Source organism: Micromys minutus (genome assembly GCF_963924665.1).
Source record: "Micromys minutus genome assembly, chromosome: 2".
NCBI classification, from domain to species: Eukaryota; Metazoa; Chordata; class Mammalia; order Rodentia; family Muridae; genus Micromys; species Micromys minutus.
In genome coordinates this window covers 21271778-21290691 of record NC_137971.1, presented here as the reverse complement: position 1 = coordinate 21290691, position 18914 = coordinate 21271778, and the positions used below count along the sequence as shown (strand labels likewise).

Sequence of the window (18914 nt, the reverse complement as noted above, 5' to 3'; positions counted from 1 at the left end):
GGTTTGATGTAAAAAACAACAAAAAGCTTTTTAATAATTCTTCTTTTTGTTTAATCATTTCTCTTGCAATACATTCTGACTGCAGCCTTTCCCCATTCCACTTCTTCCAATGCCTCTATGACCACTCTTCTTTTCTAGATCCATTGCTTCTCCACATCCCTACAGAGAATAGAAGGCCTCCCAGGGATATGGACCGAATATTGCATAAGAAGATATGATAAGACTAGGCACAAACCTCATATAAAGTTTAGACTTGGAAACCAAGAAGAAAAATAAAGGTCCAAAGACAGACAAAATATTCAGAGACACCCAGACTCTCACTGTTAGGAGTCCTCCAGAAAACACTATTCGAACCAACCACATCATATGTGCAGAGGACCTAATGCAGACTCATGCAGCATCTGTAACTGTGGCTTCAGTTTATATGAGCCTCTCTGAGCCCCAATGCGTTGATTCAGTAGGCTTTTGTATCATGATGATCTCAACACCTCTGGCTACTACAAATGAGAGAACTATTGAACATTACTCTCTGATTTTTGGTGGCTGTGGTTTTTTTTTTTTTTTTTTTTTTGCCATTGCCTGGAACATTATTGAATATAAAGTGGCATCACTCATACACACTTCTTGTTAACTCATACAATAAAAGAAATCACATGCTCTGACATTTTTTTCTTTTTACATCCAGTGTTTTTATTTTATTTTATTAATTTATTTTTCTTATGAATGTTTTGACAGAATGTATCTATGCACCAGAAAAGAACATTAGATTTCCAGACATCATGTATGTTCTGGAAGATAAGCTAGTGCTCTTAACTGTTAAAGCCATTTCTCCAGGGAGTTAGAGCACTATGATATAGAAACAATAAATCACTTCTTTCTCTGATGTAAATAATGAGCTTAATCATGACATTAGAAAACTGAAGTTCAGAACATCAGAGAACAAGCAAACTTCCTTGACATCAAAGTTAAATTGATGATATAATTATTAACTAGAGATTCATGTTTACTTTTAGTGATAGTGGTAGGTTATCATCAATATAGTACATAGTCATTCAATTGTGGATATAATTGTTATGAATGCTTCTGTGCAGAGAAGGGCAGAAAAGGCAAGAGCTGTAGTTTAAGATAGAAATATCTCCCTTAGTCTCAGGCACTTGAACACTAAGCATACAGTTGGTGCTGCTATTTCGGGAGATTTAGCTAGTATCAATTATTGTTATTTTCTCTGTACAAAATTGTGCTTAGCCATTTTCACATCTGCATTAGTGAAGATGGATAATTCTAACACTTTCCTTAAGAATCTATAGTAAAATCAGAGTAGTAAGCATGCTCAGTAGAGAGTCACAGTGAATTTTAACTTTCTCCAGCTATGAGCAGTGAGACACTGACAGGTCTTTTTGTTTCACCACCTTTAGAAAAAGAATAATGGCCTTTCATGGTTGAGGAAAATGTGTGACTGATATGTATACTTTATTTCCTTTGTTTTATATTGGCCAAGAGGATCTATAAAGCATACATTATTTAACAAGGTATGTTAGACTGTTTAACACAGAAAATAAATATTTTAATGAATGCATGATCTTTGTTGTGCATAAGAATATTTCTAGCTATTGAGACAATGTTGCAGAAGAATATTCATTTTGAGACCTACCTATGTTATACAATATGACTTGTTAAAATAAACATATTTCATAGAGTATACAAATATTCATAAGTTATATATGACATAACTCAAATATGATACCAGCTACTAACCCTAGTATTTAAAGTTTGAGGAGTTTTCTTGAATCTCAAAACAATATATTAATTTTGAAGACTCACTTAACATTACAATCTTGTTTGTTTATTTTACTATCAGTACTTGGACACCAATCTGTACTGTTCACCAGAAATTTAAATGGACATCCTGTAAAGATCAAAAGTAAAAACATCTTATTTTTGGCTCTATCAAATGATCAAAGTTTACTTGAGAGAGTGACATCAACAATTTTATAATCGATTAGTTAATGTTGCTCAAAGAGGAGCATGCTTTTTCAGTGTTATAAAAGCTCTGTGCTGCCTGATCATAACTTTATTTGTAAGAAGAGTCTCCATGGATTTTGTTACATTCCTGGTGCTTACTCTCTCCTCTCTCATTCTCTTCTCCCTATGGAGACAGAACACTGTGAGAGGGAAGCTCCCTCCTGGCCCCACTCCTCTCCCAATTATTGGAATTTTTTTTCCAAAAAAAATGTGAAGAACATCAGCCAATCCTTTACCAATGTAAGTATTCTATGTGCTTTTCTAATACCTTCATAGCAAAGATAAAATGGGAGTTGCTTTAAATGAAAATGTAGTACTGGAATTATTAAAGTTACAGATAACCAGAAAGTTATAACTCTTGCCAAGTTGCATATCTTATGCCCTTTACAGCTGGGGCTTGTCATGAATTAAGTAACAAGCATTATTTCATGTTGTGGAAATTTAGGTTATTTCATTTATTGCATTAATTATTTTAGTAACTGACATCCTGACTGAAGCTTCTTATTAGCTCTTCCAAATGTTTGGCTGTGAACTTCCATCTGTTTCAAACAGCACCTTATTAAATTACATCATATGACAGTTATGCTAGTCTCCTCTCTGTAAGTATAGCAGAAGATCATTAATAGTGTCAGGGATGGGCTCTCTTTTGAGGTATGGAACTCAAGTTTGGCAGGTTTTATTTGGTCATTCTTTCAAATTTTGTTTGAGCTTTTAACACCTAGTAGGCATGAGAAACTGGGTTTTGAAGATTTTGTGACTGGGTTAATTGTCACTGCCCCTCCACTAGAAGTCTTTTCTGGTCCTAGCAAGTGGCCATTTCATGTTCTATATCCCTTAATGTGGACAGTTTGGGCTGTGATCACCCTCACAGATTCCTGGGAGTTTCTATTTAATAGGTTTCTTGCTTTTCTCAGAAGGATTTCTTCTATTTTTTATTAGAAATTTAAATAAAAGAATCTTAGTTGTAAAGTGTAAGTAACACAGTAAATAATGTGAAAAATTAATACCATAAATTTCTGCGACTAATAATTACTGAGAATGGTGTTGTTGGTGTGATAACCCTGATTATTTGCCACATGGATGAATTTCCACCCTCTGTTACCAGGTCTAGGTGCAGCCTGGCCTCCAAGCACCACAGTTGCAGCATTGTCTATCTATAGTTGCCTTTTGTTGTAGTCGTTTATTACATCAACAGAAAAGTACAATCTTGGTCAAGATTGTTTTAGCTAACTAGCTCATTTTCATGTCCATACAGTTATTAAGATTATTTTTTTCCATTTAAAGTAGCATCAGGATTTAAAATATATATATATATATATATTGGTTATTTTGTTTATTTACATTTCAAATGTTATCCCCCTCTTTGGTTTTCCCTGCAATTTCTCAACATTCCAACCTTCTACCCCTTGCTTACATGAGTGTGTTATCCCAACCATCCCAATCCCTTCTGCTCCATCACCCTAGCATTACTCTATATTTGGTCATCAAGCCTTCACAGGACCCTTACCCACTGATCCAGACAAGGTCATCCTCTGTTTAACATGCAGCTGGAACCATTGTTCTGTTTGTTTGCATTCTTTGGTTGGTTGTTTAATCTCTAGGAGCTCTGAGGGGCGTCTGATTGGTTGATATTTTTGTTCTTCATAAGGGAATACAAACTCTTTCATCTCCTTCAGTCCTTACCCTAACTCCTTCATTGGTGTCCCCATGCTCAGTATAATGGTTCACTGAAAGCATCCACAACTATATTTTTAAGGCTCTGGCAGAGCCTCTCTTGAGAAATTCATGTTAAGCTCCTGTCAGCATGAACTTCTTGCCATCAGTAAGTGCCTGGGTTTGGAGTCTGTATATGGGATGGATCCCCAGGTTGAACAGTCTTTGGATGGCCTTTGCTCAATCTCTGCTCCACTCTTTGTCCCTGTACTTCCTGTAAGTAGAAGCTATTCTGGGCTAAACTTTTGAGAAGCGTGGGTGGCAACATCCCTCATCTGGGAACCTTGCCTAACCTCTAGATATGGTCTCTACATATTCTCTCTCCCCTCTGTTTGGTATTTCAGCTAATATTTTCCTCACTGGGTTCTGGGACCCCCTTGATGTTTTGCCATCTGTGACTTTCTGGTGGCTATTCCCTGTTCCCCATTCCCCATTCATTGCTACACACTTTTGTTCAGATTTCTGTCTGTCTGTACTTCTCTCCTATCTCTTCCCACACCAAATCAAACCCCTAAATTTTCTCTTTCCCTCCTCTCTTCTCCCTAAGTTCCTCCAACCCTCAACCTTCTGTGAGTATTTTGTTCTCTCTTGTAGGTAGGACTTATGCACCCACATTATGTTTTTTTCTTTTTTGACTTCATATGGTCTGTAAGTTATCTCATAAGTTTTCTGAGATTTTTTCTAATATCCACTTACCACTGAATACATCCTATGTGTGTTCTAATATCCAAAATATTCAATAAACTCAAAAAGCTACACTCTAGAGAATCAAATATACTTACTAAAAATAGGGTACAGAACTAAACATAAAATTCTCAATTGAGGAATCTGGTATGGCTGATAAACACTAAAAAAAAAATTTCAACATCATTAGCCATCAAGGAAATGCACATCAATAAGACCCTGAGATGGTACCTCACACCAGTCAGAATGGCTAAGATCAAAAACTCAGGTGGTAACAGATGCTGGCAAGGATGTTGATAAAGAGAACACTCCTCCATTGCTGGTGCAATTGCAAGCTGGTACAACCATTCTGGATATCAGTCTGATGATTTCTCAGAAAATTGGGCATAGGTCTACCTAAGGACCCAGTTATACTAGTCCTGGGAATATACCAAAAGATGTTCCAACATTGAACAATGACTGAGTCTCCACTATGTTCATAGCAGCCTTAGTTATAATAGCCAGAGGCTGGAAATAACCCAGATGTTCCTCAGCAGAGGGATGGAGAAAGAAAATGTGGTATATTTACACAATGAAAAACTACTCAGCTTAAAAAAAAATAACTTCATGAAATACCTAGGAAATGGATGGAACTATAAAATATAATCCTGTGTGAGGTAGCTGAATCACTAAAGAACACACACAGCATCGAGATTTTTCTTGTAACAATTTTTATTGGATATTTTTCATAGTTACATTTCAAACGCTATCTGTTTTTCCAATTTTCCATTCAGCTCTTTCAGTCTTTATTTCAGCTCATCCATTGCGGACCCCATTTTTAGTCTAATAGTTGGTTGAGAGCATCCGACTCAGTATTTCTCCGGCTCTAGCATTGAGATTTTAAATTGAAGTTGCTTTGGATATCTAGATTGTTTTTGGTAGGATGCCTATTTTCAAAATATAAAATTTTCTGAACTGTGATCATGGATTGCTCTAGTTCTGAACACATACTCATTTATTTGTTATGACTTTAATCGTAAAACAGCTTTAGTAGCATGTAAATCACAACTGGCAATAACCACGGTTGCATGTTACCATAATAGTCAAAAATGTTCTGGGCTTTAATTATATGGCTGAGAATTAATTAGAAGGATGATGCCATGATGAGAGACAGGTTTGTTAAAAAATTCTGACAGAAATGAATTTCAATGTCAATTAAAAAAACTTAGCTGCTACCATTACATCCTGGAGACTGCAGATGACATGAATTTGATCTCTGGGAACCCAAGTTAGAAGGTGAGTCACTCTTGAAAGATGTTTACACACCCTCACACACATACTGTGACATGCAGATTTGTGTGTTCATGCATGCACTTTGGTGTGCAAACACACACAGAGAAACAGACATATGTGTGTGCATATATATATGTATATATATATATGTATGTATATATTACATATAATGAATATTCTAATATAAAATGATTTTCACATAAGATTGGGTTTGATAGCAATATGATTTTTCTGTCTTATACATTAATAAATGGCATGTTTCTGATGTAGTCTAAACCAAGCACATGTACTAAATGGATTTAGCATTCTGTGAACATCTCTTCCTGGTGACTGTGGAAAAAATAATTGTAAGTGTAGTGTTTTTCTGTTAAACCTGTTGTCAAAAATAGGAGTAACTGCCTGTATATACTTTCTAATATGTGCGCAGGTGTGCACGCACACACACACACACACTCACCAAACGCATGGGGCCAAACACCTCCAGCAACATCTCTGTGTCCATAATACTAACCTTGGCTGAGAAGTACAGCTTCTTAGGAGACATAATTGTAACTGGTTAGGCTCTGATTTTAGCTGCATCTCTTGTTGAATGTTCAGAAAAAATAATTTTTTCCAACTTATTTTTTTCCCTTCCAATCAAACTGATATTCTCTCTCTTTTTTTTTTTTTTTTAGTTTATAGAATTTTTTTCCTTAGGTTGGGAAAGTTTTGTTTTATGATTAAAGTGAAAATATTATAATGTAATATTTAGGACTTAGAACTGACAGTTTAACTCTCTCTTGCTCTCTAGGGCTAGAGGCTGATAGCTTCTGGCAATTCATTCTTGCTGATAGCAGCAGGAGATAAAGAGACTTAAGTTACTTGGGCCTTTTACACTTTTTTGTGTTTTCAATAATGTTTATTTATTTATATTTACTTATGGTCTCTTTATGAAGCAGGGTTTCACAGAGCCTAGTTAGGCTTTTTTTTTTTCATCACTTTAATTTTTTTTCTCTTTTAGCTTTATTTTTTTAAAAAAGATACATGTACAGATTTTTAAAGGAATTTTGGCATAACACCATATGAATATATTTTTTCAGTACTTAATTCTTTCAAAAGTTTGATAGTATGCATTGAAATCTACTAGTTATCATAAGCACAAAGTACAAGTAGAACAGAGCGTAAAATGGAAACTTCTTGGTGTGTATAGATTAAACATAATAATTTTTGAATACCAAATATTTCCACAAGGCTATATATTATTAGCTCTTGGATTATTAATGATTTAAGGTCCAGGAGTAACATATTCCAAGAGGGTACTATATACTTATTTTTTTTCTAAGAAGGATTGAGGCTTTCTGTTTTGGCCTTTGTTTTTCTAGAGCTTCATATGGCTGGTGAGTTGTTTATGAGGTTTTCAGAGCTTTTTAGGGCTACTATCCAATTATCATTGACTACATATTATGTCTGTTCTTTTTGGACTGGGGCTCTTTTCACTTTATATTAGGTGCATTTCTTTGGTCATGTGATAGGCTAGCAATTCATTAGTTATTGGCTGGTTTTCAGTAGATGTAGGTAGCCTATGATTGATTGGAGCATTTCTGCTCAAGTTAGGAACTTGGACAATGTGAGGTGATTGAGCAGGGTGATTGTAGTTTGAGTGGGAAAGCACTAAGAATGTTACAACAAATGTTACCAGGGGGAGCAGTGGTGGTTCTTGTCCTCCTGAATGTCTTGTTATAAAAATTCATTGTAATCTTTGTGTAACAACTGCCTAAACTCTGAACCATTTGTGGTTCACTGCAGGCATTACCAATAATCTCTGTAATGTTATATAAATAGGCTTTAGAACTAGTTGAACTTATTTGCCATATAAGAATATTAAAATAGAGAGATAATATCAGTGTTAATGGGGTTTACACTATGTAGATTAAGGTTAAATATATTTGCTAGTATTTGTATTTTCTTTCCTGTTTCCAGTTCTCAAAAGCCTATGGCCCTGTGTTCACTCTGTATTTGGGCTCACAACCCACTGTCGTATTGCATGGGTATGAAGCAGTAAAGGAAGCTCTGATTGATCATGGTGGGGAGTTTTCTGGTCGGGGAAGATTTCCTGTAGTTGACAAAATTTGTAAAGGTCGTGGTAAGTGCACGTATTCATGTGTGTGTTGCATATTGTTTATGGTGATATAAGATTGAAAGAAACAGACAGGCATTGTTATTAGATACAGTGTGTCCTCTTTATGGTGTTATTTTTCATATGTTCCTACCACCTATGTCTTGTATCTTCTCCATTCTGTAGGCATTTTTTTAGCAATGGAAGATGATGGAAAGAAATACGGCGCTTCTCACTTGCAACTCTGCGGAATTTGGGCATGGGGAAAAGAAATATTGAGGACCGTGTTCAAGAGCAAGCACAGTGCCTTTTGGAGGAGCTGAGGAATACCAAAGGTAAATACAAGTCATACATTTGCATCTTAATTTAGATGTATATGCTTAAGTCATGGTGAGAATGTTCTATCTAAAACATTTTCATTATTTTTAATCAGAAATAGTAATATAGGTTTCATGTTAACTTTTTGCTGTTAGTTGTGAAATAATGCATTCTCATTAGCACAAATGTAGTATCTTCTTTTGGATCAATTCACCAGAGAATACTTGCTACTTATAAAGATGACTGAGGATATTTGTGTCCATTTTCTTTAACTACATATGTTTTCCTACATTATGGGGCACTATAGTTTTTTGCATTCATATTTATATTTCTGAGTATCAATGAGGTAGTTCATGCTTACCATTTTATAACAGAGGATATGGAATATTCATTATTTTGTCTGTTATAGCATGATATAAAATGCATAGGTTTTTATTTGAAAATTATTACAGCTTTGAAAATCTTGTATATGTGTTGATTGTGATCTCCCCTACTCTCCTATCCACCCAACTTTATGTTCATCAAATCCAGTTTCTGATAACATAAATGCTATTTTAGCTGAATTTATTAGTGGTTTTAGAATTTTGTACTTACTTTAAACATATTTTTAACTGAAATAGAATTATATACTTCATTTATTTTCTTTTTTCATTCCTTTCCAGATGTCTCCTTTTTCCAACCTCATGCCTCTCCCATCCTATAGTTGACAGCCTCTTTTTATTCATTATAGTGTACATGTACTTTCATGCTTACATACACATCTTCTTGAGCAGATCTTTCTTGTCGAATTTATAATATATGATTTCATGGCAGATTAACTCTGCCAAGGGCCAATATTGGAGGAAGGACCAATGGCTTTGGAACTTATGGAATGCAGCCCAACAGTTATCACAGCTATATAGGTGGAACTCTGCTGCAGTAAATATTAAAAAGAATTGGCTTAACCTTTTATTCACTCTGTGAATGCCACTAGAGAATGGAGCCAGGTACATGGACTAGGTCACAGGGTCTGCAGGTTGAACTCTCTACCCTATTTCCTTCCCAGGTGGTTCACATTGCCCACCCAGTTGCTGCTGTCGTGGGTGAATACAAATGCCCTGCACCTTCATTTTTCTTTCTTCCACTGCCTGACACAAACCTGGCATTAAAACTGGTAGCTTTTCAAGCAGGTTTATATGTTAAATTCTCAATCCACAAACCTTTTTAAAATAAGATTGCATTCAGTGGACAAAGATACAAGATGCCCTCCTATATGAGAAAAAATGACCTACAGAGACCCTTAAAATATGGATATTTACCTACTGCCCATTACGACCATTTGGATCTAAATCCTCCATTATGATTAACCCCTCAGCCTCCTGCCTCCACTTCCAATTCTCAACTTTTCCCTGTCATTTCACTCATGTACAATCATGTATGGCATTAACATAAATCTACAGGCCTCAGTGTGACATAGCCTTGAGGACTATGTGACCTAAGGCCTTTATACTCTTACGTGGTTGTTCTCTGCCTGCTGCATTCTTAATCTAAGAGTTACATGAAAATTTTAAAGGGGCTTTTTGTCCCTCAATATGGGGTCTTGGAAGTGATCAATATATTAGTGCTTGATCTCATTTGGGCATTGCTGCTGGAGCAGAGTATAATACTATCATTTCCTAATAAAAGAACTTAGAGATTTAGATTGTCAACAATAACTACCTCCCTTAATAAATGTTGGGAAAAATAAAGTTGTTAGTTAAGCTATGTTGAGGTGTTTTTTAATCTGATGTAAAAATCATAGGAAACAATATAAATTTCAGAAAGATACAGTCTTCTTTATGCTAGGGACCTTTTATGTTCAGGAAACAGGAACAGTGGCACTACTCTCTGTTGTGACTCTCACTGAGGCTACACAGGTGATAATTGATACTTTATACCCATTTTTCCCTCAGCTTCCTGAGATGATTTATTAAGAATTTTTGACACATAGATGTGCATTTTGAGGAACCAAGATTGATATGACTGAATTTTATATAAAGTTAAGATTTGTGATTAGGAATTTTACAAGATTACTTGTAAATAATATTATAATTACTTTCTTTCTAAAAACAAATTGCTGCCTGCCAGTAAAAGAAACAGCCTGAGAAAACTCTCTTGCTTCCTCCCACTTTGTTAATCTATAGAAGTTACATGCTTATGAATATATGTGGGCTTTTTAGAATAATTTGTCTTCTTTACCTGTACTATGTAATGTTCTTTTTTGCTAAAGGTATGGGAAAACATACTGTTTCCTCATAATCATTCATTTGAAGAAAACTAACATGTAATCACATTATAATTGTAAACTGTTTAAAGATTATGCTGGGATGTATTATTTGTGGAAGAAATAACAAAGTATAATATAGTGTGGCTGGTACATTATTTGTCCCATCCATCAACTATATTTGTGTGTGAATCGTTTTGCTGTGACATTGTCTTATCCATCCATTACTCTAAGTGTGTGTGCGTGTGTGTGTGTGTGTGCATATTTATTTATATATGTATGTGTGGAACACTTGAAGCCTGCTTGCTGGAGCTTTGTTCTTATCATTCTATGAGGGATTATGTATGTGTGTTCCTTATATCTGTATGCATGTGTGTATAGGTATATATATATATGCATGCATATTTGTGTTTATGAGGTTGGTGGATTCTGGCTTTTGTTTCTTCCATTCAAAGAGAGAGGGAGAGAACATTCTCTCTTTTTTTACTTTCTCTCTGTCACCAAAGAGTTAAGATTTCATAGTTTTTGTTTGTTTTTCTTTTGTTTTGTTTGATATTTTGCTGGCCACACAGAGTGCCAGTTCCAGTAATTAAGCTTTCTTCCTTTTCTCAGAAAATATGCTGAGTAACTTTTCTAATTTGCCTTTGCATTGCCCTAGTAGGTATCTGGAAACATCCTGGTCAGACACTTTAAGCACTGATTTGTAATGACTGTATGTCTCAGTTTACCCACTATGTGGATGTCAAATCCAGGTATTGACAATTAACCACATATAAAACCAATAAATAAACTCTTCACTGGCCAAGTATAAATATTCCAAATGTCATATGTAGCTCTCTGTGTATGGTAGCCTCTGAATATTTTATCTTCTCACATTAGCTTATATAATGATTAAGTAATTTTCCCAATCATGTTTGTAGCCATTTTTAGGAAAGGATTTTTCACTATATATTTCTAGATATTCTTATTCTTACAGTTTTGTTACCTCTGCTTCTGCATATTTCCTGAGATATGCATGCAGTTGTGATTTATATGAGTTTGCTGAGGCTTAGTATCCCCAAAATTTGTTGTTATAAACATTGTGGCTTTCTATGATGGATCCCCATTTGCTGTAAGAAGAGACATATTTAATAAAGGATGGCAGCTATACTTACTTTTACAGGAAATTGATCGTGCCCCTTCCAGAAACTAATAATTACAAATAATTCCTTCACCACCAATTTAGATTATTTTTTGACTTTGGCTTACACAGGTTTTGCTCATCCTGTCCATTTTGCTCTGAGTTCATATGAGTAGCTGTCCTGCTGTGCCCAGAACACATTGTTTTCTTGTAGTCATTTATTACTTTTCTCTTCCCTCAATCTCAATGGTCCCTGAGTCTTTCAAGGAAGGAGATATTACAAAAGTTAGATTCAGGTCTAACCATTTTGAAGTCTCTTATTCTCTGCAGTTTATCCTCAGTATTGTCTTAATGTTGCTCATCATCTACTGTAAGCAGAACATTATCTAATAGTGGGTAAGAAATATCCTGTATGTGTGGCTTTCTTCTGAAATATGGTTGACATATCATAGGCTATACTCTTAATGGAAACCAAATAATTCTGCCTTAAGAACAAAGAAGTGCCAGTATGCTGTTGACACTGTAGCTATCTCCCCTCTCCATACTGGAATTAGGTCTGGCTTTACCTTGGTTTGGTCTTATGAATGTTGTCACAGCCCTGGTAAATTTCACAATTTTCCTGTGTAAGAAGGCACAATTTTCATCACATTTCCCCCCTCATATGTAAACTTACCTGCAGTGTTTCCCTTTCCTCTTTCTTTGGATCAATAGTTACGTTTTTGGTTTATTGATTGTAGATACAGAACTTCCAGATATATACTTTTCTTTTTCCTTCTGTGTATCATATAGCACATAAGCAATGCAATAAGATATAATTCTTCCCTGAATTTCTTACATTTTATGATTATAATTTTTGTTTTGATTTCTTTCAATAAAAAACAAAGCTAAAACTGTTGAAGTGGTTTAATAGATATGCTCCCCATGAAGTTTAAATATGTCAGATTATACACATCAATATGATGCTACATATTAAGCATTATAGCAGCATAGAAATTTGATAATGATGATTTTGCAAAAGGTTTACAAATCTATAAATCTTGGTTTTCCTCAGAAAATCACAAGTTTAAGATCAAAATGATTTATCAATTTTATATAAAGCAAATGCTGAGCTGTTAGAAAAATTGTAGACAAGATATAGTTTAAAACTCCAAAAAAATTACCTGTTAACAGAAGCCTTGTGTGTCTTTTTTTTTCATTTATTTGTATTTTCCTAATTGTTTTCTAAATCTTCAGGCTCACCTTGTGACCCCACCTTCATCCTGAGCTGTTCTCCATGCAATGTCATCTGCTTTATTATTTTGCAGAATCGTTTTGATTATAAGAATAAAGAATTTATCACCTTGATGAAAAAAATAAATGAGAATGTCAAGATTCTGAGCTCCCCATGGTTACAGGTGAAGTCAGGATGTTTTCCATTTGTGAGAACACATATGGTGCTTTGTGGTCACAGATTAAATTTAATATGAACCAAACAGTGAGGTTAAAAAAGATACCTTAGTTCTGACCAATATATAATGGAAAGAGTATCTAGAAGGGAGGCTGAAGCTCACTGTTAGGACAATGGCTAAACAGAAGTACAAAGGCTAGGTTGGCTCAATCCTTCTAGCACCCTATTCATTGACCTTCCTAATGGTGTACACATAATTGTTGATAAAATGTACAGTATTTGCATCTAGAGGTATGAACAATCACTCACAAGACATTTTTCTATGCTATATTCTTGTTCTCTTTAAACTACTAAGCAATGGTCAACATATTTCTTGGCAGGTATATATTAGTTTTGAAGGAATATTCTCATAGTTTAAAAAATATTAGTGGTAATGAAATCTCTATTGAAATCCTGAGTATTTTCAGTGATTTTATATTTGAGTCACAATCCTAGTAGTGAGGTGACAAGTAGAAATGAGAATGTGGTGTCTGGAGCATAGATATTCTTACATGGTTGACCTAAGCTAAATTGGTATCTCCTGAACTTTGATTAATAACTGTGTCATCACTGAGAAACCTATAAGGGGTAAGACTTGACTTACATTTATATTCAAAGTCCTTAGAAGCCCCACCAACTTCTGAATATTCACTCTATTCTGAGGCTAATTTTCCAAAGTTAAATGTACCTTCTGGCTGCAGATCAAGTCACTCAACACTTCTCTTCTGCTATCACCACAAAACTGTAAATGACAATTATTTACATCATATCATATTTACAATAATTAATGTTGAAAACTTGTGATCTTTAATCAATTGGTGAGGAATTTTTCCACCAATATTTTCTACCATCACAGAGCAATACATTACTCCATGCAGAAATTAAAACATATTTTTTTCATATTAGATACAATTTTTATTAATGTCTGAATGTCTAAAACCTAGGTAGACATTGCAAAAATATTAGATATGTGATTTCTTCACATCTGTCCATTTATAAAGTTTTTTGGCAGATGTACAATGAATATTAATATCTATTTAAGCAGTAACATAGCACAGAGATGCTTTTTACTTATCCTAGCTAGTCCACCAATAATGACACAGAGAGATCAAGATAATTTCCAAGTTATACCACAATATCTAGGCATTACTTTCTATTCTCATTCTCTAATCGAATCTGGTTGCCTACCAGGAAAATCAAAAACATTTTCATTTTTGGGTTGGTCTTGGTCTCAGGACTTCAGATTTATAATGCTTTCAGGTCTCACTTGGTTCCTTCCTCATGTTGAATCCTCTCTATCTTTTTATTAATTATCCACTGGCTGGGGAAGTCCTGTTCTATACTTTCTATTGTCTAGTTATTTGGTTTTCTGCCTTCATGGACAAGTCAGCAAATAAATGGTAAACCTTGTTTACACAAACCTCATACAAGCGATTCTTAACATATGTGTTGCAATGCTGTGTCGCGGTGAAACTGAGAGTTGAATAGAAAAATCAGCATTTGAATAAAACAAAAATACATTTTACAGCATACAGAATATATTATCCCTACAGTCAGAAATTGGAGAGATACATCAGTGGTTAATTGTATTTGTTATATTCCAAAGGACCTGTGTCCAAACTTCTGCACCCATATCCGGTGGCTAACAATTTCTAGCTACAGAAAATCTGACATGTCTGTCCTTCAAAGGCAGGCCACACATATATAACGTGCATGCATGGGTATGTATACACACACAGAGATACACAAAAACAGACAATGTCACACAGAGACAGACACACACATTCACACACACGTACACAACTAAAATTAAAGCAACATGTCTTAACAAAATAAATTCTTGGTCTGATTGTAGGTCTGTAATCATTTCTCTTCACTCATTGATGATTGTCCTGGAAGTCATCAAAAGATAGCAAAAAATATTAATTATATAAAAAGTTTCCTGATGGAGAAAATAAAAGAACACCAGGAATCATTGGATGTTACAAACCTTCGGGACTTTGTTGATTATTACCTGATTAAGCAAAAGCAGGCAAAATTTCAATATAGACTACTTTATTGTTCCAGCATTTTATAGTTTGTTGAACATTGAAATGTTTGTCAGAGATGCTTCAAGTCATAATACTTTGAAATACACTTCTGTATATGTTAATGTTGGAATAAGCCACACAGATACCTGTAACATAAAGGGTATTTGTCAACCAGGTCACATTGATTTAACTGTAGTTGAGGAGAAAACAACCCAAAGTGTAAATAAGATGAGAAAAAATTAAAGTTTGGATACTACATTCCTACTCAGTAGAGAGAAGAATAATTGGTGGGAAGCAAAGGTAGAGAGGAACTTGGCGGGGGATGGGGGAGAGGAGAGTTAGGGAAATGTAATGGCAGTTCAGATATGGGAGGATATGGGAGAGAAATACAGAAGGTCAGGAATTGGAAAATATTTGTGTAGCAGTGGGGTAGGGTGAACTGGGGATAGCCATGACCCAAGAGATTTCCAGGACCAAACACAGAGAACATTACATGAGATACCCAAAAAGAGGAGATAGAATGTATAGAAACCATATCCAATGTACAAACACAACCCTCAGTTGAGTGATGAAGATAACCAGCCATCTCAGTAATATTTACTCAAAATTTCTCTTGCCAAAATAAAATGCCTAGACAAAGGGTGGACCAGAAACTGAAGGAATGGCCATCCAGATACTGCCCCACCTAAGAACTATCCTATCTGCTGACACCAAACCCAGGCACAATTGCTGCTTCTCCATCCTTTCCAATATTTTTTTCCAGGATTCTTGTTGTTTGGTGTGATTGTTATTTTGTTAATTTTTTTTTTTATTTTTTAAGGTTTGATATTCTGCATTAAGAACTTACAAGTTACAATGAGTAAAATGTACATGTAAACCAGGAGGTAACACAGAATTATTCAAAGTCTTCTTGGTGTGTAAGGATTGAGTATGTTTTTTTTTTTAAGTTCACACAGTCTGTGAGTTGATCTGGGGAAGTCCCAGCCTCTGAGGTTATCATCCCACTATCAGTGACTGCATATTATGTCTGTTCTTTTGCGACTGCTTTATCTCACTCAGGATGATCTTCTCTAGATGCAACCTTTATATTAAGAATTTGGTTAAGTCATTGTTTCTGATAGTTGAGAAGTACTCCACCGTGTAAATGTACCACAATATGTGTATACATTCATCTACTAAAGGACATCTGGGTTCTTTCCAGCTTCTGGCTATTATAAATAGAGCTGCTATAAACATTGGGTGCATGTATCTTTGTTGAATATTGGAGAGGCTCTGGGGTATATGCACAGAAGTGGAATAGCTGGATCTTCAGGTAGCACTATGTCCAATTTTCTGTGGAACTGCCAGAATGATTTCCAGAGTGGTTGTATCAGTTTACAAACCCACCAACAGTGGAGAAGTGTTCCTCTTTTTCCACAATCTCACCAGCATCTGCTGTTATCTGTGTTTTGGATCTTAGCCAATCTGACTGGTGTGAGGTGGAATCTCAGGGTTGTTTTGATTTGCTTTTCCCTGATGGCTAAGGATGTAGAGAACTTCCTTAGATGTTTCCCAGCCATTCCATATTCCGCAATTGAGAACGTTTTGTTTATCTCTGTACCCCATTTATTAATAGGGTTGTTTGATTCTCTGGTGTCTAGCTTTTTGAGTTCTGTGTATACCTTGGATATTAGGCCTCTATCTTATGATTAGATGTTAAAGACCTTTACCTATTATGTTGGCTGCTGTTTTGTTTTCTTGACGATATCCTTAGCATTACAGAAACTCTGCAATCTCATTAAGTCCCATTTGTTAGTCTTTGACCTTAGAGCTTGACAAATTGGTGTTTTGTTCATAAATTTTCTCCTGTGCCTATGTGTTCTCAGGTTTTCCCTACTTTCTTATCTAATAATTTCAGTGTATTTGGTTTAATATGGAGATCTTTGATCCACTTACACGTGAGCTTTGTACAAGGAGATAAGAAAGGGTCTGTTTTCATTCTTTTGCATGCTGCATGCCAGTTGGAACAAAACCATTTGTTGAATAGGCTGTCCTTTTTCCACTGAATGTTTACATCTCCTTTGTCAAAAATCAGGTGACCATATACTTGAGGGCTCATTTCTGGATCATATATTCTATTCCATTTATCCACGTGCCTATTTCTGTACCAGTACCATGCAGTGTTTAGCACAATTGCCTTGTAATATAGCTTGATATCAGAAATAGTGATTCCCGCGGATGTTTTCTTGTTGTTGAGAATGGATTTAACTATTATAGGTCTTTTGTCATTTGAGATAAAATTATGTATGGATCTTTCCAACTCAATGAAAACTGGATTGTAATTTTGATGGGGATTGCATTGAGACTGTAGATTGCTTTTGGTAAGATGGCCATTTTTAAAACGTTGATCCTTCTGATCCTTGAGGATTGGAGATGTTTCCATTTTCTGAGATCTTCCTTGATTTCCTTTTTTAGAGGTTTGAATTTCTTGTCATACAGGTTCTTCACTTGCTTAGTTAGAGTCACACCAATATATATCATAATTTTTGTGGCTATTGTGAAGGGTATCTTTTCCCTAATTTCTTTCTCCACCTGTTTGTCCTTTGAATATAGGAAGGCTACTGATTTGTTTGAGTTAATTTTATATCCAGCCACTTTTCTGAACTTGCTAATCAGTTGTAGGAGTTCTCTAGTGGAATTTGTGGGGTCACTTAAGAACACTATCATGTCATCTGCAAAGAGTAAAGTTTTTACTTCTTCCTTCCCGATTTGTATCCCTTTGATTTCTTTTTTCTGTCTAATTGTTCCAGGCAGGACTTCCAGTACTATCTTGGATAGGTAGGGGGGAGTGGGCAACCCTGTTGAGTCCCTGATTTTAGTGGGATTGCATCAAGTTTCCCACTGCAAAAATTGATGTTGTGTGTTGGTTTGCTGTATATTGCTTTTATGTTTAGGTATGGAACTGGGATTTCTGTTCTTCCCTGGACTTTTAACCTGAAGGGGTGTTGAATTTTGTCAAATGCTTTCTCAGCATCTAGTGAGATGATCATGTGATTTTTTCTTTTCCTCTACTTTTCTTGGGTGTATTTGTTACCTTTTCTTCTAGAGCTTTTAGCTGTGCTGTCAAGTTGCTGACGGATACTCTCTCCATTTTCTTTTTGGAAGCACACAGAGCTATGAGTTTTCCTCTCAGTACTGCTGTCATTGCATCCCATAGGTATGGGTATGTTGTGTTCTCGTTGTCTTTGAATTCTAGAAAATCCTTAATTTCTTTCTTTATTTCTTCTTTGACCCTGCTATCATTTAACAGAGCGTTGTTTAGTTTCCATGTGTATGTGGGGTTTTTGTTGTCTTTGTTGTTGTTAAAGACCATTCTTACACCATGGTGATCTGAGAAGATGCATGGGAATAATTTAGTCTTCTCATATTGATTGAGTCTCGTTCTGTGTCCAATTTTGTGGTCAGTTATCGAGGAGGTGCCATGGGATGCTGATAAGAAGGTGTATTATTTTACTTTAGGAGGATATGTTCGGTAGATATCTATTAATTCCAGTTGGTTTATAGTCTCTGCTAGTTTTAAAGTGTCCTTGTTCAGTTCCTGTTTCCATGATCAGTCCATTGGTGAGAGTAAGGTATTAAAGACTCCCACTATTATTGTGTGGGGTGAAATGTATTTTTTGAACTTTAGTAGGGTTTCTTATATGAATGTGTAAAAAGTGTCTTTCCTCATTTTTTTGATAACTTTTGGTTGGAAATTTACTGTATTCAATATTAGAATCGCCACTCCAGCTTGCCTCTTGGGGCTGTTTGCTTGGAAGTTTTTTTTCCCCACCTTTTACTCTGAGATAGTGTCTGTCTTTGTCTCTGAGATGAGTTTCCTATATGCAGCAAAATGCTGAATTTTGTTTATGTATCCAGTCTGATAGCCTATGTCTCTTTATTGGTGAGTTGAGTCCATTTATGTTAATAGATATCACGGAATAGTGGTTGCTGTTTTCTGCTATCATTGCTTT

General features: G+C 35.4%; 1 pseudogene across 1 annotated transcript in view; it reads left to right on the top strand.

The window, feature by feature from the left end:
- The first annotated feature begins 2092 nt into the window (after positions 1–2092).
- Positions 2093–18914, top strand: part of LOC308417020 (cytochrome P450 2C29-like) — a 64561-nt pseudogene continuing 47739 nt past the window's right edge. The window contains exons 1-5 of the transcript in view: positions 2093–2262; positions 7651–7817; positions 7973–8121; positions 12700–12860; positions 14748–14924. The product of the transcript in view is annotated as a cytochrome P450 2C29-like (transcript). The remainder of the gene's footprint in view (positions 2263–7650; positions 7818–7972; positions 8122–12699; positions 12861–14747; positions 14925–18914) is intronic.